The 15276-nt window shown below is 48.4% G+C and overlaps 1 long non-coding RNA gene across 4 annotated transcripts in view; it reads left to right on the forward strand.

Annotated features, from left to right (window-relative positions):
• The first annotated feature begins 10825 nt into the window (after nt 1-10825).
• LOC308610661 overlaps nt 10826-15276 on the forward strand; it is a 279944-nt gene continuing 275493 nt past the window's right edge. For 3 of the 4 annotated variants that reach the window (XR_014014601.1, XR_014014602.1, XR_014014603.1), the window contains exon 1: nt 14863-15056. This is a non-coding gene — a long non-coding RNA (uncharacterized lncRNA). Of the gene's footprint in view, nt 10883-14862; nt 15057-15276 lie in introns of those variants that run through there. The other variant, XR_014014600.1, reaches the window with a different exon arrangement.

Here is a 15276-nt window from a genome sequence, read left to right on the forward strand (position 1 = left end):
ACCCAGGTCGCTGCACTGAACCAGGTCACCGGGACACATGGCTGACCCAGGGGGTACCCTCCTCATGCCCCCCCGTACCCATCCAGAACCACATGAAGGGCTGACAGCCAGAGGCTGGAACAGGCATGTGTTCCCCACAGGGGTCCTTGCCCGAATCCAGGACCCTGGGTTGGGACTGAGAGTCCTGGAACATAGACCTGGAGACAGGGCTCAGGACAAGCTGGACGATGTGGATGCTGAGCTTAGAGGACAGGCCTTCCTTTCCTCTGAGAGGCGCTTGTTTGTTTGGTTTTGTTTCTTAAACCAAGGGGATTACCGTGGAGCAAACACTGGAAGGACCAGAGACCTTTGGGCTGACGACAGCTGGCTTCCCCAGCCCCTTCAGGGATGCCAGGGTACCCACTCAGGCCACTTTTCATGAGGAGAGGGGGTCCCAAATCTATGTCAGTGGCCGCCGTCAGCCACCATTAAGGAAGCAGCAGGCTGGCGGGTGGAGCTCTTTCCCCGGCCCAGCCCATATGGCCGGAGTTGGACCCCTACTGGACTCACAGCTTCACCCTGCCCCGTCCTGAGACCTTCATGTCAGGGCAAGGGTAGGTCAAACTCAGGGGAGGGCAGAGCTCCTGGTGGAGGAAGGACAGAAGACCCAAACTCTCAAGGTGAGGGAGGGGTTTCTGGAGGACTGTAGGGCCTCTGGGCTGCGGGGTCCCTGTTCCGAGCGACAGCCCTTCTCCTTTGTCCTCTCTGATGAGCACCCCCACGGCCAGACCCTGCCCTCACCCACTCGCCTCACCCTCCACGCAGCCCCTGGGCCCAGGACGCTGACTCACTTTTGCGCCATCTCGTAGTAGATCATCCGGGCAGAGTTGCTAATGTGCTGCCATTCCTGCACGGCCCTGCACAGTCCCTCCTCCAGTGTCATGGTGGGCTTCAGGCGGGCCAGGGATCGAAGCGCTGGGCTGTAAGCACTCGGGGTCAGTCTCTGTGCCCAGCCCAGTCCCCACCTGCCTGACCCCACCCGCCAATGTGGACCACACGTCGCTCAACACAGCATGACTGAGCCACAGGAGGGTGAGAGGCAGGTGTCTGGGATGTGGCAGAGACAAGCCTTCCCGGCTACTGCCGTCACCGCCTCACACTCCCTCGAGGATGACCATCCACTCCCAGGCTAGAGCTGGGACACTCTGCCTTGGGGAGCTCTTTTCCTCTTCAAGGCTGCCTTTTCATAATAAAAATCACCATCATCAGTGAGGCGTGGCATGTGCCAGGCAATCTGCTCACACTTCATAGATTAGCCCAAGGAGTCTTCTGCACGGTCCTCTGAGTGAAGTGTGATTGTCCCCTTTTTACGAGGGACCGCAGGTTTAGGATGGAAATGCCTGCCAGGCTCACAACTCTAGCGGGGGAGAGCCCACGCCCTTAGGAGAGCTCTACCATCACCCAGTTCCTACTGGAATTCTCCACAACAACGAAGTCCAGGCGTGCATGAAGCACATACCTGGGCCCCGCCCTCCTCCCCCTCCTCCGAAGTGACCTCCCCCGGCCACGTACACTCAAGTCCTGTATGAAAGGAGACGTCAGCACAGGAGAGTGTGGCATCCACTCCTTGGCTCCTCAACTTACACCACGACCCTCTCTGACTGCAAGTCTTCAGGCCATATTACATTGAGAATCATGGAAGAGCAAGCTGGCTAGACTCACAGGGGGGTGGGGTCAGTCGAGATAAGGCACATGTCAGTCATGATGTCAGGGACTGGCAGGCTCGCCCGTATGGCCGACAATGTGCCTTCCCATGGCATGGACATCGCCCTCACACCTTGCTTCCAGGATCCCTAGAAACCTAAGCTGCGAGTCCATCCCCAGTTCCTCTTTATGTAAGAGCTCCGATAAGCTCACGACCCCCTGAGCGTTCACTCACATGAGAAAGCAGGAAAGAGCTTCTGCATCAGGACTCTGGGGAAGGTGTCTCCGGGCCAGTGGCTTGAGGCGCTGCCAACGTCGGAAGTTACTGTACACGCTCTGGTGGTTAGAGCAGTCCTCCTGCGAGGCGTAGGGCTGGTTGGTGTCCAGGCTGCCCTCCCTGGAAGTGCCATGTGGCCATGGCCCAGAGTTCACTGGGCGAAGGTTAGGGGCCATCTGGGCAGCTGGTGGTGGAGCTTGAGGAGGAAAGCCTGGAGTCCAGCCTCCCCTGCCAGCCTGAGTAACTCCAACAGCTGGAGCAGTCACAATGGTCTCCATCGCAGGGGTGGCTAAGAATATGGGTGCAGGACATGCAGCACTCACTCTGAGGGCCCCTGGAGTGCTCAAGTTGAGGGGGCCCTGAGGAACGATAAAGGTCTGAGTCTGGGGGGCCTGCACTGGCCTCCCTTGTGACCTGACTTGTACAGTGAAGTTGCAAGCCCCAGGGGCACTGGGGCCACAGCCACCGTTAGCCACCAAAGGCATCCTGGGGAAAGCTGGCAGCCGCAGGCTGCTGCCAGGAGGGAATGCGGGGGCGATGAGAGGTGGCAGGTGCTGCTCCCAGGGTGGCCGGTGCTGGGCGCCAGGAATGGGTGGAGGAAAGGACACTGCCATGAAAGTAGACAAGGAGGCACCGGGGTTCATGGTGACATCCGTTCCCAGCACTGCAGATGCTGTTGAGGCAAAGGAAAGGAGTGAATGGAGGAGGAGAATGGGCAAGTGGGACTGAGGCTTTCTGCGGCATCAGAGTGTAAATCACAGATGAGAGACACTTGGACAGGGGAAACTGCAGCGGGCAAATGTCTTCAAGTGATTTTCATGCCCTGACCTCCAGTTGAGAATTATTCCACTGGTGACCCCACGCCCATCCACCAAGCTCCCTGACCCCTGCCTGCCGAGAAGAAATTGCCTCAGCAAGCACTCACTTGGAGAGCCTCCCTAAGGCACACCCTGGCACCTAAGCCTCACAGGCTGTCTCCCAAGACCTGGAGCTGTGTGGACATCCGCTCTGTGAGAAATGCCCCTCAGCCGGCATACTAGCAGGTAGGGGCCTTCTGCAAGGTAAGTTCTAGGCCCCCAAAGGCCCTTTGTGGACAGGCACTGTGTAAAATATTAGGGCCCCACCTCCTCCTCAGTCCTCCTTTTCCTGATGCTCAGTATAAACCCCCTCTTTCTTTCCTAGCCTCACAAAACAAAACAAAATGCTGGAAAATCTCTCTAATGGAATCCTGATACAAACCCATGACACTGGCCCAGAAAGCACCTGCATCTCAGAACAACCCACAGCAGATACGTAACATGGGCCAGGTCCTGCCACCCCCTCCCCAGTGCCCAGAGTCACTGTCATCAGTCAGGAGTTCTGTTCCTAGGGGCTTGGGGTGGTCTCAGAAGTAGGCGCGTGTCCTTTAGATTCTGTCATTTCACAGCCAGTGATGGCTGCAGAGGATTAAACAAGGGCCAGGGAATTGTCATGTTACATTGGTCGTGGGAGTACAGACCGCCTGTGGTCCTTTCCCTTCCAGCTCCCAATAACGGAGAGACAATCTGAGATGCAGGCATAAGCCAGATGCCATGGCGATCAAGTTGTCTGAAACACATCCCCGTTCAGGAGAACAAGGTACACACCACGGTGCACCTAACGAACCAGAACAGATGTCATAGGACGTTTAACAGTAACACAGAAGATCATCTTCCTGATCCTGGGCTACATTCCTTCCCCCTTTAAAAGAGGAAGCAGCCTTCATAGACATTCCACCCGAACCAACCCCACTCCACATCTGTTCCCTGTCCATGAAGGAGTGACATGAAATAGGAACAAACTCTTCCTCTCAAGGCAGCCTGAGGGTCCACCATGAGATACTGGACAAGATGAAGTAGGTCTGAAGTACTGCCATTCCACAAAAGGAAGAACAATTCAGAGCAACTCAGAACCTGAGCCCTCTGTTGCCTGAAGTTACACGTAACGGTTGCCCATCCCCTGTTGAATCCAAGGCAACAGTTACCTGAACTGAGAAGTGAGCTCTGGGCTGGGAGGAGTGGACGAGGTGTGGGCTGCGGCAGTTAGAGTAACCCCCTGCCTAGCTCTCGGAGAGGACACTTCACTGCAGCTGTGGCCACACACAGCCCCATTGAATAGTTTTCTCACCAAGACCATCTCTCCCCACGGCCCCCTGAGATACGGTATGCTCCTGTTTAAATCCCTTTGAAAGATATGGTGAGGCAAGCTTCAGGTGCCTCAGGAACACAATACAGCTCTAGGCTTTCCTCATGACCCTCCCTGTGTCACCACCAGGACATCACACACATCCTTACACACACGTTTCAAAGTGGCTTGTCTCCCTTCTAGAAAGAATCAGACTGTCTGCTGCCATCCTTTCTCCATAGCCAGGGCAATTCCTCTTGATCCACCTCCAACGACCCCTCCTCCCCAGGGCAGTCTCAGGTTTCTTCAGGCTCCCCAGTCTCCCCAGGTGAAATGTCCTTTGTGCGTCCAGTGCTCTCTTCTCCCTCTACTTCAGTCCAACTATGTGCCCACAGTTAAGTGTAACATGTGAACCCGAAGGATGTGAGGATGGCAGGGTCTCTGAGAACACACCCCCAGCCTATAGGCTTACCTCCTATTGAAGCCATCCTGCAGGCTTGGGCACGGACTACTGCTGCCTGGAAGCCTCAATGAGCAAAGTCAAGACCAGGAGCCAGAGAGCGACCTGCTTCAGCAAACGCTCGGGATCCAAGTCAACGAGGGACACGTTTGAAAGTAAACAGGAAGATGCGGGCTGAACCGTTCTGCGGTGGGGGAGGGGCAGAGGGCACGTGGGTCGGGGTGGCGTGCTCTGGGGGGACATTCCACGAGGGATCTGGCAGGTAGGCAAGAACCGGAAGTTCCTTCCACCTCCCACAGTGGCAACACAATTGGCGTGTGCCTCTTTAGGCAGTTTATAAACTGTTGTTTTGATTCACGGCACCGAGGTTGAACATGACAGTCCCTTCCTTTCACGTCTTTATCCATCAACCTAGGTTTTTTGTTTTTTGTTTTGGTTTTTTTTTTTGGCGGTACGCGGGCCTCTCACTGTTGTGGCCTCTCCCGTTGCGGAGCACAGGCTCCGGACGCGCAGGCTCAGCGGCCATGGCTCACGGGCCCAGCTGCTCCGCGGCATGGGGGATCTTCCCAGACCGGGGCACGAACCCGTGTCCCCTGCATCGGCAGGCGGACTCTCAACCACTGCGCCACCAGGGAAGCCCTGGAGCTTTTATAATGAAGGAAAACTTAAATGATTTGCAACCAGTAACTTCATACTAGAGGAATGGTGAGGCAAAATATTGTACCCAGGCACTCGAGAAAGGCAGGCTTCCTTGTTGTTTCCTCCCTTTGTTCAGTCATTCAACCAATTATTTACAAGATTCTCACTCATAATTCTGATACAGTATTTGAAGGACTCTTCTCAAGGTCACTGATACAAAAATTGCACCGTGCAAAAATTAGCCAGTCCCAATTCTGCAATCACTTTTGTAATACTTCAAAATCCTACACCCCACAGACAGAGATAATCAAATTAGACCAAATCTAATTTGGGAAGACCAGTCACAGAAGGGAGTATCTAAAAGTCCTTTGGATCATGATCTCTGACTATTCCTGCACAGAATTTGGGGGCGGGCATTGACTACTGAGAAAAAACATCTCTGGACATGCATCACAAAACTTAGAAGACAGTTCATTTCCACTCAATCACGAAACATTAAAGAAATGAAGAGATACCATGTTTGTGTCTTGTGGAGTTTTCAAGTCTGCACCTGGAGGCGCTTAGTGCTGTTACAGGTGAGGGGTCTTCAGAGGCATCCTGTTGAGTGAGAAATGCTCTAATCTTGCATTTGACCAGAAAGCGGATCTGATGATTGAAGTTTCTTTGGGAAGTATTACAAAGTCAGGTCAGTAAGTTGATCCCGCTACTATTTTTGTTGTTGTTGTTGTTGTTGTTTTATTGTCAACTGAAATTCTGCAAGATATTATAAAAAAGGAGGGAGGGAAAGTCAAATTGTTCCCATACTACCTGTTGAAATTGGCCCAGATTGTCAACTCTTTCTCAAAATTATTTTTTAAAAAACCCCAAAACCGTACAAAGGAAACACCTGTGAACACTGAGAAAAAATATTCCAGTAGAGTAAATGCGTTGGAAAAACTCTAGGAACGGAGTCAGGAGACAGTATCATAAGAGTGTTTCCCAGGTCTGAAATTCTTTGCTAGCATTGTTCTTTAACGGAAACTTCAGGTGTGCTAGGGAAAAGGACCTACTGTTTTTTGAAAGGCATTAACAAGAACCAAGGAACTGCAGTCCAAAGGGTATGAAAGTACTTGTACAGCGGAGCTCTCCAGAACTCTTTGTAGCTAAGTGCATGGGTTTCACGAGTGCACATTTCACAAGAGCTGGTTTTAAGAAGAGACCGTCACGAAGGTTCCCAGCGAGGAGCGTCACCAGAGAAGTTCCGCAGCTTGCCCGACCCTCCATTTCTGTCCTCTCCTGCAGAGACCTCCTAGGCCCGCGCACCCCGCGCCTGCACGCCCGCGCACGCCTGTGCACGCCCACTGGGGCGGGGCTCTCGGACACGCGGACCGCCATCCTGCAATGGCTCCCGGCGTCTGTTGGGGCAGTTTGCTCCGGAAGACAGGAGCGCATGCGCGAGCGCGGAGGGTGGGGCCCCAATGGCTGTCCGGCGGGGGAGGGGCCTGTCATGGCGGCCTCTAGAGTCAATTACAGGAATCCTGAGGTAAGGGGTACGGGGACTTTTCACCCCTCAGGTGTCACCGCTCTGCGCTGTTGTTCACCCTGTGGGTTATTTGTGCCCTTGTCCCTGGAAGGAGACTCCCCACAATGTGGATTCACGCCCCCATAGAGCTCGATTCCCTTGAGATGTTTACCCCAGGATTATTGGCACCACTGGGGAGCCGGCTGCACGAAGGGTTCAGTGATTGCGGGGCCTACAGTGGGGGGTAAATAGCGTGTGCGAGCTATTAAACAGGTGCCGTTCTAGTCTGCGCGTTGTGAAGAGTACAAAAGCTAGAGGGAAGTTCTTGCGAGTTGAAAACCCTCATCTGGTTTCGAAGGTGTAGCTCAGGTGATTGGAAAATGAGTGAAGATGGAAGGAACACACCCATCGTTTCACTAGTGTCTTCCTTCTTATCATAAAAACATCAGTCAACACTTATGTTCAAACTGCATTCTTTTGTCAGTGATGCGAGCAACTTTGCTGAATGTGGTAATAAACATGTATTTGTAGTCTGGTGTCAAATCATGATTGATTTGCAAGCATAGATGGGGTCTGTACATACTTAATTGGTTGGTGGGAATCTGATAGGTAGTCAAATGTGTGGGTTGGTTTTGTCCGTGGATATTTGTGTTTGAAGGGAGGTCATGCCTGTGTTTTTGTGAAAGTGTGTAAGAGTGAGTGTTGTATTTGGAGGGTGTTGAGATGTGACGCAGGCATACTCAAGGAGTTGGTGGTTAGGTGTTTGTAATTTGGTGTTTGGGGAATATGTTTACATGTGTTTTTTTCACCCATGATTTTGGGGATTTGTGTGTGTCTCATGGTGGATTTGGAAGGATTATCTGCATATGCATAAGGGCAATGTCAGGAAAAGTAATGGTGTATATTACTTTGGGTGTCCAGTCTGTTTATTTTGTATATTTGGGGAATGTAGGCTGATCATTTGTGTATTCAGGGCATGTTGTATGGTTATGGGGTGTTTGTGGGTGTGCATTTTCAGGAGCTGTCTATGAAAATTTGGATGTGTAGAGGGCAAGTCTGTGACTCTTTTATGGGGCTGGTGGATGTTGAATGTGTAGGTATGTTGTGTTTGTATGATCCTGTATTCTGCAAGATGGCAGAGTTAATTCTGTGTGAGAGGTTGGGAATGTAGGGTTATGTATACGCCAGTAGTGTGGTACTGTATGTGTATTTGGAACAAAGGGCCTATAGGGTGACATTATTGCCTATATGTAGTGTACTGGGTAATTGTGGTTCTATTTGGGACTTGTGGAGAGTTGTGTGTTAAATGAGTTTGTGTGTGTATTCAAGGGGCATGGCCACTTGGACGAATATTTGCTGAGGCTGTGCATTTGTAATTTTCAGTAGGAGCCTCTTAGGCTTATGTATTTTGGGAAGTGAGTATATGTGTATCTGATAGAGAGGTGGGGTTCTATGTTTCTACAGGGAAGATGGACAATTGCATTTATATGTATTAGAAATATGTGATACGGGTATTTGTTAGTACTTGCATATGTGTGAGCTGGCTCCTGATAGCTAGGGATAATTTGGTATATGGAAGTTGTTTCATAAATGGTTTGCTGGAGATATTTCCATGTATCTTACTTGTGTATTCTAATCCGTGTGCGTGTCCGTCATCAGGTGCATGCATTATCAAAGTTTGATCATAAGGTATGGAGTTGTTAGGAGTATTCAAAGTGTATTTCTTTGGAGAACGCTAGGGTGTTTATACATGTGTTTGGTAGGAGTAAGAGGTGGTCTGTCTATATATTCAGGGTGAGGGTAGAAATATATATATACACACACACATATACAGTTTATATGTTGGGGTAGTGGTGGGGAGCTTGTATTCTGGAGAGGTAGCATAATGTATAGTGTTTGGGAGGGGATCCATATGATCAGGGGTTAGGAATATTTGCATGTGTGTGTCCATAGGTGTGTGAGAATTGTGTATGTATATTAGTAAGAGTGCAGAGGTTGCCGGTGTTTTTCTGTTTTGAGTGTGTCTGAGCATTTGGGGTGTATACTCATGAGTAGTTTGTGGGTGTGTGTATTTGTGATTTGTGAGTGTATCAGGAGGATTAGAGTCCTCTATGTGTCTATTTCAAAAGGTAATGCCTGAAGAATTTAGTGGTGTTGCTTGTATGTGTGTTCTCAGTATTAGTGAGGTGGACTTATATGTACAGTTGACCCTTGAACAACACGGGTTTGAACCACACGGGTCCACTTATAGTGGATTTCTTTTTCAGTAACTACTACAGGACTACTACAGGATCCATGGATGCAGAGCCACTGCATGGAGGGTTGGCGCCCTAACCCCCAAGTTGTTCAAGGGTCAGCTGTATTTGATAAGTACAGGTTATTTGTGTCTGTGTGTGTTTTTGAGGTCCTGGGGCTTTTTGGGTATGTATTCTGCGAGATGTGAGAGTTCAGTTTGTGTGTTTGGAAACAAGTAGGCTGTGTAGGTTATGTGTGTGTGCAGGAATCCTGCAGTATATGTATTTTAGGGCTGTGGGATTGCATATGGGTCTTTTTTGGGGTTGCACATGAGACAGTTGTGTACTTGGTGAGCCTGTGTGTTTAGGTACTCAGTGTGTACATCTGGATGGCATATTGGTTGCACATGTTTGTTTTCAGGCCCATGTTGTGTGTGTATATATAGTTGTAAGAGTGGAATGTGAATATTCAGGGTGAGTAAGGTTTCATCTGTAAAAATGTAGGTAGTAAGAGGTGGTCTGTTTGTGTATTTATTCAGGGTGAGGGTAGAAATGCACGTGTGTGTTCAGGATATATATATATATATATATAATATATATATATGTATATGTATATGTACAAACACATATGTATATCTGGTATCTTTTTGGTTATATATCTGTGGTGGGAGTTGAGGGTTCTACTTGGGGTGTAAGTGGATTCTGTGCAGATATTCACAGGAAAAGGTATGGGATGTGCTGGAACTGGTTCATAGTATCTTGGGAGAGTCAATGGTGCATATCTCTTCCCAGCTCTGTGTTTAGTGATGTCAGGTGGGTAGCTTGAAATTGGTCATGCTGGGAATATTTATACCATGTAGATACCATAAGTGAAGTCTTTCCCGCCTTTCTCGGAGAGCTTTTTATCAATCACTTGCCAGCGTACCACTGATATGCATGTTTGGATGTATGTATGTATGAAGCAAGAATATTTGGGCATCGGTGGGTATGTATGGGACACTTATGTGAATTGTGAGTGGGGCATCTGGGGCTATGGGCCTTTGTATATGTGCATTGACCCTGGTAATTGTGAATCATTGCATTGCTCCTATCAGGTTGGTCTGTTCTTTAGGGCCAGAGAATCCCCATAAATGTTGTTGATTCCCAGTAGAAATCATGCATATGGATACAGGGGTGTCTGTACCTTAGTCAGGTGGACACTCCTTCAGCATTTGTGTGGTCCTAGCATCTGGGTCCCTAGAAGGAGGGGCCTGGTGGACAGATGGCCATGCAGAGCAGAACCTTCACAGGTGTGTTGTTGGCGTGACAGGCAGCAATCAGAAAGTCATGGGGCTTCCTGGCTAGGAGGTCAGATGACCAAGGGCTCTCCCAGGAAAACCCCCTGAGAATCAGTTGGACAGCTACAGGCGTTACTGGCTCTTCTGTGGCACAGCTGACGTACAAGGACACCCTCCACATGGGGTCCAGAGCCATGTGTCCCTGAGCCCAACTGCCCCAGGGTGGTGGGAACTGTTGCGTATCAGGCTGGTCAACTGTATCACTAGGTCTCAACCAACCTGTCTCATGGAAACCTAAGACCTCACGGATAGGCAGGACCTCTAGGGATCACTGAGCTTACAAGGACAGAGGTAGGGAGGCTTTGTCACTGAGGGAGAGTTGGGGACTGAGACCTGGAGAGCCTGGGGCGTCCCACTCTGAGGAGATATGGCTCTGATGTTCCCAAACCCTTTAGACATGTTCTCTGTTCTTTTCTGAAGGCTCAAGATGCTTCTAGCAGTGGGAAGCTTATCTCAGTTTCATGTTTCTCTGATAGGATGAACTGACCCTTTTATTCACTATTCTACATCAAGCTGCAAACCCATCAGAGGGAACCATGTGATCACTGTAGCCACAGCCACCTTGTGCCTCCCTTGGACCCACCCAAGCATTTCTGCGCCTTCTTTATGGTGAGTCTTGTGGCCTTTTCTCTCTCATTGTGACTCCTCCTGCCAATAAAACATGCTGTGAATGTTAACAAAAGGAAGCCTCCACTAGAATTGGAGTCTGGAAGGCCCATAGAGGGAGCTCTCATGCCGTGTCCCTCATCATCAATTACCCCCACAGGAAGAGGTCATTTACTGACCCCAAAGAGGAAGTGCAACCCCTTTACTACCCCAGCTGGAGGAGGGAAGACTTCCTTCCTGGCCAGCAACAAGATATAGAAAATAGAAATAGCTAATAGAAAATTCCGCAGTTTAGCCAATGAGACGCCATTGTCACCTGAAGTTTTACTTTCCTCCAGTGAACTTTCATTTTTTCCCTTGATGATGACTTTCTTTCCTTGTCCCACCCTCCTTACTATACAAGCTTTCTGGGACTTCCCTGGTGGTCCAGCAGCTAAGACTCCACGCTTCCAATGCACGGGGCATGGGTTCGATCCCTGGTCGGGGGAACTAAGATTTCCACATGTCATGTGGCATGGCCAAAAAAAAAGAAAGCCTTCCATGTTGTGTAACCCGTTGGAGTATCTCCCTTTCTATCAGATGAGATGCTGCCTGATTCATGAATGGTTTAATAAAGCCAATTTATTCAAAATTCAAAGTAAAGGGCCTCCCTGGTGGCGCAGTGGTTGAGAGTCCGCCTGCCGATGCAGGGGATACGGGTTCGTGCCCCGGTCTGGGAGGATCCCATATGCCGCGGAGCGGCTGGGCCCGTGAGCCATGGCCGCTGGGCCTGCGCATCCGGAGCCTGTGCTCCGCAACGGGAGAGGCCACAACAGTGAGAGGCCCGCATACTGCAAAAAGAAAAAAAAAAAAAAAAAAAAATTCAAAGTAAGTCTTCCAATTTACTCAGTTAAATTTTGTTTTTTAATACATTGGTGGCATGCAGAGGTGGCCACTAACAGTTTAATATGTATCCCTCCAGAAATGTTCTGTATAAAAATATGTATGTGCACTTTTCTAAAATCCACTCTTATGATTGCTACTGCTAACAAGATGATTTTATGATTAAATGCTTATCTTTTTAAAAAGAAAAAGGTAAATATATTGGTGGCAGTGATGGGATCTGAAGCAAATTTCTGATAACATTTGGGACAAGGAGAAACAGGTGTGGTGCCCACAACTCCTTTGAGTTCACTGTCTTTCTGGCCATTCCTGAAGGTTGTTGGTAGTACACATGTTGGTAGGACTGGGTGAAATCCCAGAATGGATGTGGGAAGCAAAATGACATAATCCCTAGGATGATATTCAAGATCCTCAACGTAAAAAGGCTTGCAGAATAACAACTAACCTTTTATAAGCTATTCCTAAAATCTTCCCTGCTCACACTTGGTCTCTTATTAATTGGCCTAATAATGATCGATCTATTATTCACTCGTACAAACAAAAGAGGGGTGAATCTGTGGAAGACTTTAGAGCCAGTTTGGCAGCTCTCTTTTTACAGCAGTTGGTGTTCCAAGGAATAAAAAGACCACTCAGCCTGCTTTAACTGCCCTCTTTGTAAATGGATTATCTTCTGAGATTAGTGGATTGATAAAAGGGCAGAAAAGAGGGTGGGAGGCTCTAGGCCTCACTGAACTCGTGACTATAGCGGAGCATTTTGAAAGGACCCTGGAGCAAGATCACAAACAGAAATCCACCAAGCTCATAGCCTTACAGTTACAACAGCTCTAAGGCAAGGGACACAAAATAACACCTGGGCCTCCCCCATTACAACCTCCTAGGGGTCCATGATCAATTCGATGACCCAAAGTTGATGTTTCATTTGTAATCAGTGAGGACACTGGAAAAAGAGGTGTCCTCAAAGGTCCTATGCAAACTCTTCACAAATGCTCTCATATCTGTCTCACAGGGAGGGCCCCCCATGACCCTCTCCCCTAGTTGGCAGAACTCCAGAGGTTCTCTGGTCAACTGTTACCAGCAATGACCTTAAACAGCCCAGAGGAAAATATAATGAAAAACTGCCAAATTTTAGTTGATACTGGAGCTATGCTTTCTACTTTAAACCCCACTTTCATACTTTACTTTGAAATCTACATTAAACTCTAACCCTAACTGTAAACATAATTACCTAACCCTTTAACACCCTACCCCTAGCCCTATCCAGAGCTGTGCTTTCTACTCTAAATCCCACCCTCAAAGAACAACAGGTCCCTCTGAGTAAAGAGGATGTTTCCATAGTGGGAGTACCTAATACAGTTCAGAGAGAATTTTTATCTCAACCAAGATTCCTTTTTGCTATGCAATATAGCCCCAGTTAATCTGTTCGGTAGAGACCTCTTTTCTAACTTAAAAGGGTCGGTACATTTTGCCTCCAGTGGAGATCTCACCTTAAAATTTCCTGATCTGACTGAACCTGATCATTTATGTTCCTTACAATCTGTCCTGGACATAAAAGCGGAAGTTCAACAAAAGTTCCCTAATTGGATGGAGATGCCTGCAATTTGGGGGGCTACTTCTGACAGTGTTAACATCAGAAGAATAAAAAAATGCAAACCTATGAAGATTCAGATAGATGTAGCTAAACCTCTCCCTAGGTTTCCTCAACAGCTATTAAAGCCTGCAGTCATACAAGGTCTCATAGCTATTGTAGAAGACTTAATTGCCCAGGAGGTAATCATTCCTGTACTCGTCCCTGCAGCATGCCAATCTTGCCTGGTTGGAAACCTGGCAGGATGGCGATTTGTCCAGGACTTGGGAGCTGTTAATAAAAATAGTTTTTCCCTGTTTTCCTGTTGTTCCAAACCTAGCCACCGTTCTGTCACAAGCTTCAACTGACTTGAAATGGTTTACTGTTGGAGACCTTTGTTCACCTTTCTTCAGCATCCCGGAGGCCCAACAGCCAATATCTACATGCCTTTACTTGGAACAATCAACAATATACCTGCACTTTTATGCCTCAAGGGTTCACTGGGACCCCTTCTTTTTTCCTCCCAAGTACTTCACCAAGATTTAAGAACCCTCTAGTTCCCTGAGAAATCAGCCTTTTTACCATATGGAGATAACCTCCTGCTGTACTCAGCTACTGTAAAGATTCCATAAGGCTTTCATAAAAGATTCCATTTATTTGCTGCAACAGTTAGCTGAGAAAGAACACAAAGGAAAAATTACAATTATCCGTAGACGCTGTTCATTACCTAGGACGTAATCTAAGCACTGAAGGAATTCAGCTATCTCCAGAGAGAATTAGGCTGATACAGGAACTTCCTAGACTCACAACTAAGTGCTAGCATTGTGGATTTCTAGGTTTAGCTGGTTATTGCAAGCTCTGGGTTCCAAATTTTTCTGTTACCTCTTCCACTCTATGAACTTGTTAAAGATTTAGTTCCTGAACCCTTTGCTTGGGAAGATAAACATAAGCAGGTTTTTATAAGGCTAAAACAAGCACTGCAAGAGCTGCCTGCCTTAGGGTTACCCAAATGATCAGGTTCAGGTTGATCCGGAAACTTTTTTTTTTTTTTTTTTTTTTTTTTTGCTGTACGCGGGCCTCTCACTGTTGTGGCCTCTCCCGTTGCGGAGCACAGGCTCCAGACACGCAGGCTCAGCGGCCATGGCTCACGGGCCCAGCCACTCTGCGGGATGTGGGACCCTCCCGGACCCGGGCACGAACCCGTGTCCCCTGCATCGGCAGGTGAACTGTCAACCACTGCGCCACCAGGGAAGCCCGATCCGGATACTTTAAGGTGAGATCTCCACTGGAGGCAAAGTATATTAGCCCTTTTAAGTTCGAAAAGAGATCTCTACTTAATAGATTAACTTTAGGTTATTCAGAACCTTTTACTTTATTTGTGCATGAAAGGCATAATCAGGCCGCGCAGAACTGTGTGAGCATGGTAGTAAACATAGACCTATTGCCTGTTATAGCATACAACTTGATTCAGTTGCTTTTGCCTGTCTCGGTTGTCTTAAGGTTATAGCCACAACTGCAAGTTTAGTGGCAGCCTTGGCAGGTTTGACTCTAGAAAATGAAGTTTATTTGCAAACTCCACACCTTGTCCACAGTCTTCTTAACGCTGAATTGACAACATTTCTCTGCAAGTATCACTAGATTAACTTCCTGTGAAATCCTGCTTTCACCACCTAATCTTTAAACGTTACAACGTTCTCAATCCTGCTACACTACTACCTCTGTCTCACAAAGGTGAGGGCCGTGACTGCAAGATAACAGTGTCCCATGGGAATTCCCTGGTAGTCCATTGGTTAGGACTCCGAGCTTCCACTGCAGGGAGCGCGGGTTGGATCTCTGGTCGAGGAACTAAGATCCCACGAGCCACATGGCGCGGCCCAAAACAAAAACAAAACAAACAAACAGAAAACAGTGTCCCATTTTGTGATACCGTGTCCTGAGTAAAGATGTTACC

This window comes from Mesoplodon bidens (genome assembly GCF_964165515.1).
Source record: "Mesoplodon bidens genome assembly, chromosome: 2".
In the NCBI taxonomy this organism is placed as follows: domain Eukaryota; kingdom Metazoa; phylum Chordata; class Mammalia; order Artiodactyla; family Ziphiidae; genus Mesoplodon; species Mesoplodon bidens.